Source organism: Nerophis lumbriciformis, linkage group LG30, assembly GCF_033978685.3.
Source record: "Nerophis lumbriciformis linkage group LG30, RoL_Nlum_v2.1, whole genome shotgun sequence".
In the NCBI taxonomy this organism is placed as follows: domain Eukaryota; kingdom Metazoa; phylum Chordata; class Actinopteri; order Syngnathiformes; family Syngnathidae; genus Nerophis; species Nerophis lumbriciformis.
The window spans coordinates 32,906,353-32,919,244 of NC_084577.2; the positions used below are offsets into that span (position 1 = coordinate 32,906,353).

General features: G+C 40.9%; 1 protein-coding gene across 2 annotated transcripts in view; it reads right to left on the reverse strand.

Moving 5' to 3' along the window:
• pear1 (platelet endothelial aggregation receptor 1) overlaps positions 1-11,764 on the reverse strand; it is an 81,547-nt gene extending 69,783 nt beyond the window's left edge. For both annotated transcript variants that reach the window (XM_061934141.1, XM_061934142.1), the window contains exon 1: positions 11,590-11,764. The gene's annotated coding sequence lies outside the window, so the exon portion shown is untranslated. The remainder of the gene's footprint in view (positions 1-11,589) is intronic.
• Positions 11,765-12,892: the final 1,128 nt, after the last annotated feature.

The window sequence follows — 12,892 nt, forward strand, 5'->3', positions numbered from 1 at the left end:
CGCCCGGGAATCGTTTTGGTGATTTAACCCCCAATTCCAACCCTTGATGCTGAGTGCCAAGCAGGGAGGTAATGGGTCCCATTTTTATAGTCTTTGGTATGACTCGGCCGGGATTTGAACTCCCAACCTACCGATCTCAGGACGGACACTCTAACCACTAGGCCACTGAGTAGGTCAGGATGCCACCCGAACGCCTCCCTGGGGAGGTGTTTAGGTCACGTCCGACCGGTAGGAGACCATGGGGAAGACCCAGGACACGTTGGGAAGACTATCTCTCCCGGCTGGCCTGGGAACGCCTCGGGATCCTCGGGAGAAGTTGGCGAGGTGGCTGGGGAGAGGGAAGTCTGGACTTCTCTGCTTTTTCATGTATATATTCATTTCATACCATATTCATTGCACTTCTACATTTTTTATATTTTTATATATTTGCACATTGTTTTTCTAGCATGCACACATCGCACTGTATGGAATGGCCTCAATCTCGTTACCTTGCGTAATGACAATAAAGCTGATTCTGATTCTTCTTAGGCTGATGCCCCTGCGACCCCACCTCAGAAATGGATGGATGGATGATTAATTTGGCTCTCAAATTTCTGGTCGACAAAAGCAGTCGACTGTGTATGTCGACTTCTGCAGGCACTTTATTAGAACCGGGTAATAAGCAATGGTCCGGGTGTGAAGTCAACACGTCCAGGTCTAAGTCCATAGTTCTTGCCCAGAAAAGTGCCATTTCTGGGTTGGTACAAGTGAGAAAAGAATGGTCATGATCTTTGTGACCAAAAGGACAAGGTGGTTTCCTGCGTTGGATGCATAGACACTCCCGAGTAGAGATAGGGCGAGAAGATCCGTCATGTGGGATTATCTCAGTGTAAAGCTGCTGCTCCTCCACATTGAGAGCAGTGAAATCATGTGGCATCTGTTCAAGACGGTGTTGAGGGCACATCTGACCAGCAGGAGGCCTTGGACCAAGGAAACGTTTAAGGGACTATGTCCTTCAATGGGCCTGGGAACACCCCCAGGAGGAGCTGAATGGAGTAGCTCGGTAAAAGGTAAATGGTAAATGGGTTATACTTGTATAGCGCTTTTCTACCTTCAAGGTACTCAAAGCGCTTTGACACTATTTCCACATTCACCCATTCACACACACATTCACACACACATTCACACACTGATGGAGGGAGCTGCCATGCAAGGCCCTAACCACCACCCATCAGGAGCAAGGATGAAGTGTCTTGCTCAAGGACACAACAAACGTGACTAGGTTGGTAGAAGGTGGGCATCGAACCAGGAACCCTCAGGTTGCTGGCACGGCCACTCTCCCAACCCGCACCACGCCGGTTGGCACCGGTTGGGAAGACTGCTTTCTCTGCTTTGATATTGATTTGTGGAAGACTAAGACTGGTTGACATAGACTGACTGAATGGGACAACACTGGTGTGGTCATCTCTTTTTGGGTCAATTATTTTGGACTAAAGGTTTCTCTGCTTTGATATTGATTTGTGGAAGACTAAGACTGGTAGACATAGACTGACTGAACGGGACAACACTGGTGTGGTCATCTCTTTTTGGGTCAATTCTTTTGGACTAAAGGAAACCAAAAAGTTTTTTTAGACAACAGAAGCTATTCATCATCAGTCCTCACCATCACAAATCAGGATTTATTGGCCAATAAAAGACTCGATATTAGATTACTGGATATTATCTGACTTTGACTATATTTACACTGCAGGCCAAAGTGGGGAACATTTGAATTTTTCTAAATCAGATTTTTTCAGCTTACTGTTGAGAATGCAAGTAAAATGTGACCTTTATCAGACTCCAGTATAAACACGCACAGGCCCCAATGTGGCCCCAAAGTGGCCTCGACATCACTTGCATGCACAGTTCAATAAAGTGAAAACCGAGGAAATTGATGTAAAAGAACAATGAAGTTGCAACAACTCCTACAAAATACAATAAAACTTCAACTTTATATATAATGTCATATTTTTGTAAGGGTTCTAATCTTAGTAGAGGCAAGACGGACAGGGGGCGGAGCCTACCACGTCACTTGCTGCACATTGCGGGACTCTACCAGTCACTGACCACTCGGTCATCAAAGTGTAGGCCTTTTTTTTCTGTGTTTTGGCCTTTCCAAAAGTTTTCTGCATTTTGCCAACTCAATTCAAAGAAAAAGGGAATGGCAAATACATTAATGGCGCTCACATGCATGGAAAAGTTAATGACGCAGGCTTCATTCTACAGCAAGTTTGAAATACAAGACCAGACTTTTCTGGAAAACAATGCCAGAGTAGACTTACTTCACAGTTAAGACCAGACACTACAGGTAGCTCTCATTTAGTGGCGTCCTTCCTCTCTGTCTACTGCTTTCTTCTCTGCCCATGTCAATGTGGCTTGATTTGACTTTTTAAAATGTTTACTATTGTAGCAACATGGCTGTTAAAGTTAAGGATTTTTGTGACTTCTGATCGTTCGTGCGGGCACCATATTGGTTTCTGTGTGTTGCCATAGCAGCGCATACAGCACAGTTCAGCTTGTTATTAAAGAGAAAGTTGATCCATCATCCCTTATCATGATTTAGGGTTAGGGTATGTTGCGTTCAAAGTGTACAAACATTCACGAAAATATAGACTTCTGTGCAGGCCGGAGCCCATTGTTCACATTTACCTGTGGCGGGCCGCGCGTTTCCCACCTAGGCCTTCAGTGATCCCCGACTTCAATGATGACCTCTCAAAATAGCATCATTGATGTCCCCACACGATCATTGGGGATCGTAGGGCGGTATGGCTCGGTTGGTAGAGCGGCCGTGCCAGCAACTTGAGGGTTGCAGGTTCGATCCCCGCTTCTGCCATGCTAGTCACTGCCGTTGTGTCCTTGGGCAAGACACTTTACCCACCTGCTCCCAGTGCCACCCACACTGCTTTAAATGGAACTTAGATATTGGCTTTCACTAAGTAAAGCGCTTTGAGTCACTTGAGAAAAAGCGCTATATAAATATAATTCACTTCACATTGCTGGAGAAATACTATACAGGAAGACATTTACACACTACTGGGTATTGACCCACATCAACAGTGTACACAACGGGTTTCTGAAGCATTTAAAAATCAATTAAAGCGCATCAGCAATTAAAACATCCATCCATCCATCCATTTTCTACCGCTTATTCCCTTTGGGGGCGCTGTAGCCTATCTCAGCTACAATCGGGCGGAAGGCGGGGTACACCCTGGACAAGTCGCCACCTCATCGTAGGCAATTAAAACATATACCGTAAATTTCTCTGCTTGGCTTATGCGACTTCCGGTCAATAAAGTTTGATTGAAAGTACAAACTTCACAAAGATATATTAACTGCCCCGACAAATACACATGTGACAATGTTCATTATATGACAAGCATGACACTTTAACAACAAGATGTTACAACATTTAGTTGTAACAGAACAGCTACTGGCAACAACTTTTGATCTGATTGGCTATCGCAACTGTCTCCAATCACAGGACGCGTAAATGTCACGCTCAACATGAGGCCAGCTAGAAGGCCTTACTGACAACAACTGCTGATCTGATCTTATCTATCAACTGTATGTGCTCGTTCACTTACAGTGCACACACATTGTTCATTCTCAAGGCAGATTTGGTACAGCATGGCAGCATAAGCTAACTGGATTCTGATTGGATATAAACTAAAAGTAAAAACAACAGCACATAATATGACATGAAGAGATTATCAATACTTTTACATATTTAGGGAAAGTAAATTAAACAATATTTTTAATCTTTAATTATGATGATGATTTCTGGTTGTGTTAGGCCAGCAGAGAAGGCCTTGCTGGCTCTGACGACACACCATTGGTATTTACATCGTTTCTTATGAAGAAATTTGCTTCACTATACACATTTTTCCATTTACAAACCTCGTTCAAGAACCAATTAATCGAGGTTCCACTGAAATCACCCATCCAACATCCAATACAATTTAATATTGTGCCTTCACAAAGTAACTAATAACCAATGTATTTGAAAACCTAATTGTTTTATAAAGTGCAATAATCAAAAATAACCTCTTAATTAATCAATGAAAATTAATATGAATATATAAATAGAATAAATTAATACAATGAAATATTACAAAATCAATACAATTGAAAAATAAATAACATAACATGAAAAAACTTGGTGAATTTGTTTCTATTAACTTTCACTGTTTTGTGAATTGTTAAATGGATTTTGATTTTAGTGAGATTTTTTTTTTTTACTCTGCTTCAATGTCATTTCAAGCCTCGCTGTGTTATTTCCATTGACAATGAAACAGACTTTCAAACACAACCTCTGTCGTAGTGAACATCCCAGCTGAGGTTTGTTACCTTGGTCTAGACTGAAGAGAGCTGCGGGGCATAAAGGTGTTGCTTGCATGTACAGTAATAAAACTTTTAGTTTACCATTTCAAACACAACCTCTGTCATAGTGAACATCCCAGCTGAGGTTTGTTACCTTGGTCTAGACTGAAGAGAGCTGCGGGGGATAAAGGTGTTGCTTGCATCAACTCAGTCCTAAAACTGGAAGTGTGATTTATTCATGCTCTGCTACTCCCAAACATTTTGGATTTCTTTTTCACACAGAACTTGTCTTTTTTTCACTCGCCCCTTGCGTGCTCATCGGTCACTCCTCACCCAGAGGAGTATTGGCGGGGGAAATAAATAAGTCCTCTCATAAAAGCAAGATGGACGACAAAAGCAGCTGGCGGGAGGAGGACAAGGTTAAAGCTCCAGAAAAAGAGAAAAGTTTTTGCAGTTCACGTGTGCACACTGCCAAGCATGACATAGAGACATAGTTTGTTTTTCTATGCAAAAACCCAAGCGGACTCGGTTCTGAGTCCCCGGCGCCCACAATCTGCACAAATAATTGTAATAAACGCTGATATGATTTATGCAATGGTCAAAAACACAACACTTGGCATCCTTACTCCCTATTTGCTTGTGTTCTTCATGTCTTGCAGTCCTAAAGTCTAAATGAACCATGACTCAACCACCAACATAAGCAAGTCCAGGAAAGACCCTCACCACAGTCTGCTGGGGGTTTATAGAAGCTCAATTCTTTCACATCCAAAAGATGACTGAGCTCAGTTGTGAGTCACTGGTAACTATTTAGGGAGATGTCAATACAGTATTTGCCAGAGAAGAGTTTGGGGTACTTAACATTTGGTACGTACCAAGGTCTAGCATGGTAGTGTCTCTCACTTAATGTGTCTACCCGGTAAACAAATGCAAAGTGCATTCATTGATTGATTGATTGATTGAAACCTTTATTAGTAGATTGCACAGTACAGTACATATTCCGTACAATTGACCACTAAATAGTAACACCCCAATAAGTTTTTACACTTGTTTAAGTCGGGGTCCACGTAAATGAATTCATGCAGTCCAGCCTTTAGCTAGAGTGACGTGCCAAGGAGAAGCCAGAGTTTGAAAAGCTTCAGTTTCCTATTGAGGAACATTTGGACTGAGCAGTGGAAAACGAAAACAAGGAAAAGGTTCAGTATCTACAAGCTAAAAGTATTTGTGCTATCAATGCACTGTGATATTATTGTTTCATGTATCACACTAAACAAAACATATTAACATTTTTGTAAATGTTTGGGTCTTGTTCAGTGTTTTTTCGTAATAATCTGTGGACCAGTAAAATAACAATATGCGAGTCGCACCCCATTTTTAAACTATGTCATTTTTTGTTATTATGTGTATGGTATATTTCTATAAACTTCATATATATTTTGTTTCTACACCATAATCGTGGTTCAGTACCTTCAGTAATTCCCTGAGTTTTAAGGTGCCAGTTTGGTTTGTGTTTGCTCAGCTATTGTGAACACAGCTTTAAATCAGCACTAAGTAACTTTTCAACTTTGGTAGAATATTGCATAACTTTGGGGAAGATACATACGCCTACAACTAGTTGAATGACACCTGTGCCATGGCCTGAGTGGGTCTGTATCTCTTACCCAGGCACTGAGCAACTTTGAGGAAGCCTGCCACACAAAGAACTACAAATATGCTGCCTTGCTTCACGGCATACGTCACTCCCCCTCTCCCCATTCGTTACAAAGATGGAAGTCAAAGCCAACGCCTACGTGCCGCCACAAAACTAAAATAAAAAGAACGCCGACGTGCAATTACTGCTATGAAGCTACAAAACCAAAGAAACGAAAAGTTTTGTTTGAGGAGACAAAACAGAAAAAGGGAAGCTACTCGGATAAAAGGACAATCAAGGATCAACATTGGCCCGGTGGCGTGAGTTTAAAGACGGTTTCCACCAATGCTGCCTTGGCTCTGTTCCTGCTGGACTAACAAGTACATTTCAGTACTCAAATCAAAATGCTAATGTTAGCTATCGGACATTTGCGTGGTAGCAATAAATAGCCAGCAGCTTGATAGTTTGAATGCATCTTCTGCTCATCAGCTGTGATGTAGTTTTTAGCATAGGGTTTCAACTAACGACTATTTTGATAGTGGATTAGTCAACGATTATCTTAACGATTAGTTGACTAATCAGATAATAAAGCGTACACATATTTAGTGGCTGTCATTTTTCCATTGACGTCTAAATGCAGCTCAAGTTATTTTAGACATGTGCTTACTAAAAACAAAGATGACTAATTAATTCATAAATATGTATTTATACTGTAAGTGTAACTAATGTAATGATTATTAAAATATTGTCCATAAAAAGAAAGGAAAGTCAAAGTGCTAAAAAAACCCCAATTGTTTAAGTATTAAAAGATAGTTCACATAGCAGCAATGAAAACAAACAAAACACAAAATCAAACTTCCTTTAAAAGAAAATCATTTTGTGACGTTTAAAAATCTGCACACTAATATATTGATTATTGATCAACTCTTGGCAGTTTTATCACTCTAATAGACTCAATGTGTGGAATTATAATTGACACTGCTTTAAAAAGAACTTGAATTGATGTAGACAAAGTTTACTTTGTTAAACTTTGTCTAAAGCAGTGCTTCTTAACCTGGGTTGGATGGAACCCTGAGTCGGCCTCAGGGGTTCGGCGGAGGTCAAAACACACCCGACTCATTGTGTAAATAAAAACTTCTCCCAATCGGCGTATATTACGGAAGTCAGACTGATTTGCAGGTGTGTAATTTGTTGTGAGTTTATGCACGGTGTTGGTTTTGTTGTTTGAACAAGGTGATGTTCATGCATGCTTCATTTTGTGCACCAGTAACCTTTGGTGATCCAAAACCTGCCCGCAAGACAGCGGGAGACTCGTGGAGGACGTGGAAGTCTTTCTGCCCGTGCAGGTCCATGTGGACCTGCCCACTGCCCCTAACCCTCTAACCCTGGCCCTAACCAAATAACTCTAAATGAAGTCTTTGTTACTTAGAATATGTTCCCCATACTAAAGTGTTACCAAAAACATATAACTTTGTCTTCAATTTGAAAAAAACCTACATTTCATTTTTCACTAAAGAAGGGTTAGGGTTAAACTGCTGGGGTTCAGTTCCTCCAACAAGGTTAAGAACCACTGCTCTAAAATGATAGTTGAAGTTATTTTTCACACAACTTTGTCTCAATCTTGTTAGCTAGCTAGCAAGGTAGAAGCTAACACTTAGCGAGGTTGAGATGCAGATGTCTGACATCATGACTTTAAATGCTGGCGTATCACAGATGTACTGACATAAAAACAAGGTCCGCTTTGCAAAGTGAGCAAGTATTCATGTTTTTAACAAGAATAAGAGCAAATGTCCTCACACTTCACATGTTAGCACTGAAGATGTTTTTGCGAGTGGCGATGCGGATCCACTTTCACCCGCAAAAACACCAGTGATGACGTCACGACTACTGCGGAAGACACATTTTATTGTCGACAATGTCAACTAATTGTTACACCCCTACTTCCATAACGAGCCTACTGACAGGTTATAAATGAGAACTAGGAATGCATATAGTCTTAGAATTAAATGTATACACATATCAGTACTATATATAATTGGTGTTAATAAAGATGTGAAAAAAAATGCATTTTTATTACCATTTTTAGGTTGTACACCACCAACATCATGTAACATCTCACAGCAGGGAAATATTTGATCAACACCTGCTTTTGAAGTCCTAAACAAGTCAACTATCTTTGCAGAGTAAGTTGCTATGTCATCATCTTGTAAAAACCACACTGTCTTTCTATTCATTACAAAGAATATTTATGTATGGCATTCATGTCATACTTGCCAACCCTCCCGGATTTTCCGGGAGACTCCCGAAATTCAGCGCCTCTCCCGAAAACCTCCCGGGACAAATTTTCTCCCGAAAAACTCCCGAAATTCAGGCGGACCTGAGTGACGTGTTGACAACACACAACAACAGTGTCTACCGTAAAGCAGTTCATCTGCCGTAAACAGCAATGCTGTGACACTTTTAAACAGGACAATACTGCCATCTACTGTACATGCATATGTGACCCACCCATAATGTGTCACATTTTTGTGTTGATTTATTTATTTTATTTTGTGGTTTGAATTTGTTTTTGGAGCTGTCATTATACATTTATCAGTATTCACATTGGTCAGTAGGGGGCAGTAGGGCGTTTCTTCCCAATTGAATGCTATCACCTGCAGACCGGAAGTGTCTTGTCATTCTGATGAGCGCGACCAGTCTGTGAACAATTGAAACGTCCGGTGAGCTTTTTCCTCCTGTATAACAGGTTAGTTTTGGTGAATCAACTCACTGAATAATATCCATGTGATCTTTATAAGTTTAAGTACACATTCTGATGGTGGAGCCTAACTCTAAAGTGTTTGTGAGTTGTAGTTTGTAAATGAACACTGAAATTCAAGTATTTATTATATATATATATAGCTAGAATTCACTGAAAGTCAAGTATTTCTTATATATATATATATATATATATATATATATATATATATCTTAACCACGCCCCCGCCCCACCCCCCACCCCCCACCCCCCACCCCCCACCCCCCGAAATCGGAGGTCTCAAGGTTGGCAAGTATGATTCATGTGCAGAGCACAGACGATCTATCATATCAAATATACCATCTAAATCAATACAATCACAGTACCACGCTAATGTGGCACGGTGGAGTGACCTCAAACGGTAACTAGAGACCTGTTAGTGGATGCTATCTTGCTTCAGAGCAATGTTATGGATTATTATGTTATTTCAATGTTTCACTTCTTTGAGTGGATTAATATTGGCCGGTAGATGACTGGATCGCTACGAGGATGGTTGACGTAGCGCGGTAGCGGTGGTCATGAGTAAAGCGCATTCACTTTAAACTGACACTAACTCTTAGTGGAGTGCGTGACTTTGAGAGACTTTTAAGGGGGAACTATTGTTGTGGTACGAACATTTTCTTTATCTGTGATTATTCCAAGCTGATTATTGTATGCATGGCAGCGGCAAATAAAGTGACTGTGACCCTTAAAATTAGGACGGTAAGCTAGAGTAAAGAAAATACAACTTGCCATATCATCGGTTTTCCTCGACCGACCCAAAAAATATGATATCCCTATTTAGAATTATTGTATTAGACATGGCGACAGCCCAGGATGCATGTGCATGTATGAGCCAGTCCGCCTCACAACAAAAGGATACAGAAATAGAAGGTACTTATAGACTACACCGTCGGACTAGAATTGTGGACCCGCACAAAGCTCTCAGAGTAAACCTTCCCCATATATGGACATATCTGCTGACGTTACGTCACAAAAGTTGTGCAAATTCAAAATTGCTTGTTTGGAGCAAGTATGAAGGAAGGCAAGATTGTTTTATAAACATCTCCACCATTGATTTCACATTTTCGAGACTTATGCAGATCCCAAATACACAAAAACAAGTAGCAATAGGTAAGAACAGTTGCTTTTGCTTAAAAGGGCCCCCTAATGCTGACAACATTGGCACTCATTTGATAGTTTGGGACACAGTAGTGATTTTAGCCTTGTTTTGGAGCAAGTTTCAGCACATTTAGGAATGCCCACTTTTTTTAGTGGACCTCCAGGCTGTGAGGTCCAGAGAGATGTGCAGATCCTAACAGGTCAGGAACAGGAAGTAAACACTTTGACAAATTAAAAATGAAGAATATAAACATATTTAAACACTTGAAGATCAACATTTAATGTTTCTTCTGCCAACAAAAATGTGTTTATGTTTCAATAAAATGTGTTTCAAATATTTCAGTACTTTGTCAGCACATTCAACAATCTTTTTGTCACAACAATAGTGGTATGAACCTTCCCATTCTGCAGTCACATCTCTGGATTGAATTTGAAGGCAGACAATTAGTAAAAGATCTTCTGCTATCACTCCTCACAAATAAAGAGAACTAAGCCATCGGCTTTTACGACTCCACTGAGGTTTACTTTTTGTTTCCCTAAATGAAAAAGTATAGTTGTGAAATTCCACAGGCTGAAGATCCAGTCAAGTTGTCAGCAGGTGATGATGAACAACCTGGCAAGAAAGCTTGCAGCCTATTTTGGCTTCAATGCAGAGAATCATGCACATACCAATATCAATATGTGGAGTCAAATTACACAACAATGGACTAACATGAGACCGTTTAGGAATCGCTACACGTGTTATCATTTCTCTTATTTCATTCACCATAACTATCATCTTTTTATTTATACACCATACAAGTTATTTGACTCATTATGTGTTTATCTTTCATTCATATTTAACAACTAATACTGGAAGCAAACAAACTATCAGTAAATGCGGTAGAATTACGTAAGATCTGCTTCTTCCTAGCTCTTTTCTGAAATGACGAATTGTGCAAACATAATAACGCGATGTACATCAATGTAACTTTATCAAGCAGGTTTCAAATCATTCACTACTACCAGCAATATTGCACACGCTAACCAGCTTCAATGCAGGAGTCCATTATCAAAAATGTTATTTCTACATTAAAATCATTTACAACTGCTTTTCCCTTCTAATGATGTTAAATACAATCATTGAAATATTACAAACAGCCCTTGGGAATGTTCTGCACAGGGTCAGTCAAATGTTCTGCACAGGGTCAGTCAAATGTTCTGCACAGGGTCAGTCCAACTTTGAGCATGATTATTGTTGCGCAGACAAAATAGATGATAATAATGTAGGCGGAAACACATCAGCCATTTCTATTAGTCCAAGGGTGTACAAAGAGTAGTGCATTTTGTATTGTATGTTTTTGAAAATAAAATATATTTGAATAAAATGTGTTTTTTAAATATTACACTCATTTGATTTGTTAACTATAACTTAAAGCTCAAATGTGTAAGGTTTGTTCAAAAAGCTTAGCATATGGATTAGCATTTTAAATGCATCAAAGTGAACTCCCCTCACACTCACAAACACACACACACAAACACACACACACACACACACACACACACACACACACACACACACACACACACGCACACGCACGCACGCACACACACACACACACACACACACACACACACACACACACACACACACACACACACACACACACACACACACACACACACACATCCTTCAATTTTTCTTTGCTGGAACGCTGGCTGTCCATAAAAAGACATCTTTACTCACCTTGCCTGCAGCAGAGAAGTCCCGCTGGTGGTCTCCTGGTGGTCCCGCAGTCCAAACTCTTTACAAAGAGTCCCACCAGAAACAGAAAAAGAAAGAACAAACTTTAGTTACAAAAGGTTTGCATGGATCTTGTTGCACAAAGTAGTTTGGAGGTTGTGAGGGAAGAACCAGAGAGGAAAGAGTCAAGGGGGGTGGGGGTGGGGGTGGGGGGTGGGGGGGGTCGTCAAGTCCGAGCAAAGTGGAAAAACTGTGACAGCAGCGAGGGGAAGGGGGAGGGGGATTACAAGAGAAAGGGGGCGTTTTAAGTCTTTAGATAGATGAAGACGGTGTTTTTTAGACTAAATGAAAGGACAACAATTGAAGGGCATTGAATGGGGAAAGGCAGCACGGTGACACAGGGGTTAGTGCATGTGCCTCACAATACGAAGGTCCTGAGTAGTCCTGAGTTCAATCCCAGGCTCGGGATCTTTCTGTGTGGAGTTTGCATGTTCTCCCCGTGACTGCATGGGTTCTACTCCGGCTTCCTCCCACCTCCAAAGACATGCACCTGGGGATAGGCCCCTCCCACCTCCAAAGACATGCACCTGGGGATAGACCCCTCCCACCTCCAAAGACATGCACCTGGGGATAGGTTGATTGGCAACACTAAGTGGTCCCTAGTGTGTGAATGTGAGTGTGAATGTTGTCTGTCTATCTGTGTTGGCCCTGCGATGAGGTGGCGACTTGTCCAGGGTGTACACTGCCTTCCGCCCGAATGCAGCTGAGATAGGCTCCAGCAATCCCCGCGACCCCAAAAAGGGACAAGCGGTAGAAAATGGATGGATGGATGAATGGGGAAAGTACACTGAATGACAACTGCTAGTCTGCGGGTGAAAGTACACTGAATGACAACTGCGGGTGAAAGTACACTGAATGACAACTGCTAGTCTGCAGGTGAAAGTACACCGAATGACAACTGCTAGTCTGCAGGTGAATGTACACTGAATGACAACTGCTAGTCTGCAGGTGAAAGTACACTGAATGACAACTGCTAGTCTGCAGGTGAAAGTACACTGAATGACAACTGCTAGTCTGCAGGTGAAAGTACACTGAATGACAACTGCTAGTCTGCATCATAATGAAGCAGAAGGAGTTCAAATAATATCTAAACATTATATCATGAAAATATGTCAAAGCTGCTAATGGTGTGTTTGACTGAGAAGCAGCTCCACGCTGTACATTATTATTACATTAAAAACCCAATTTTTATCTATTGTTTTTAAACAATATTGTATACTATGTTTATATTTTTTATGTTCAATTG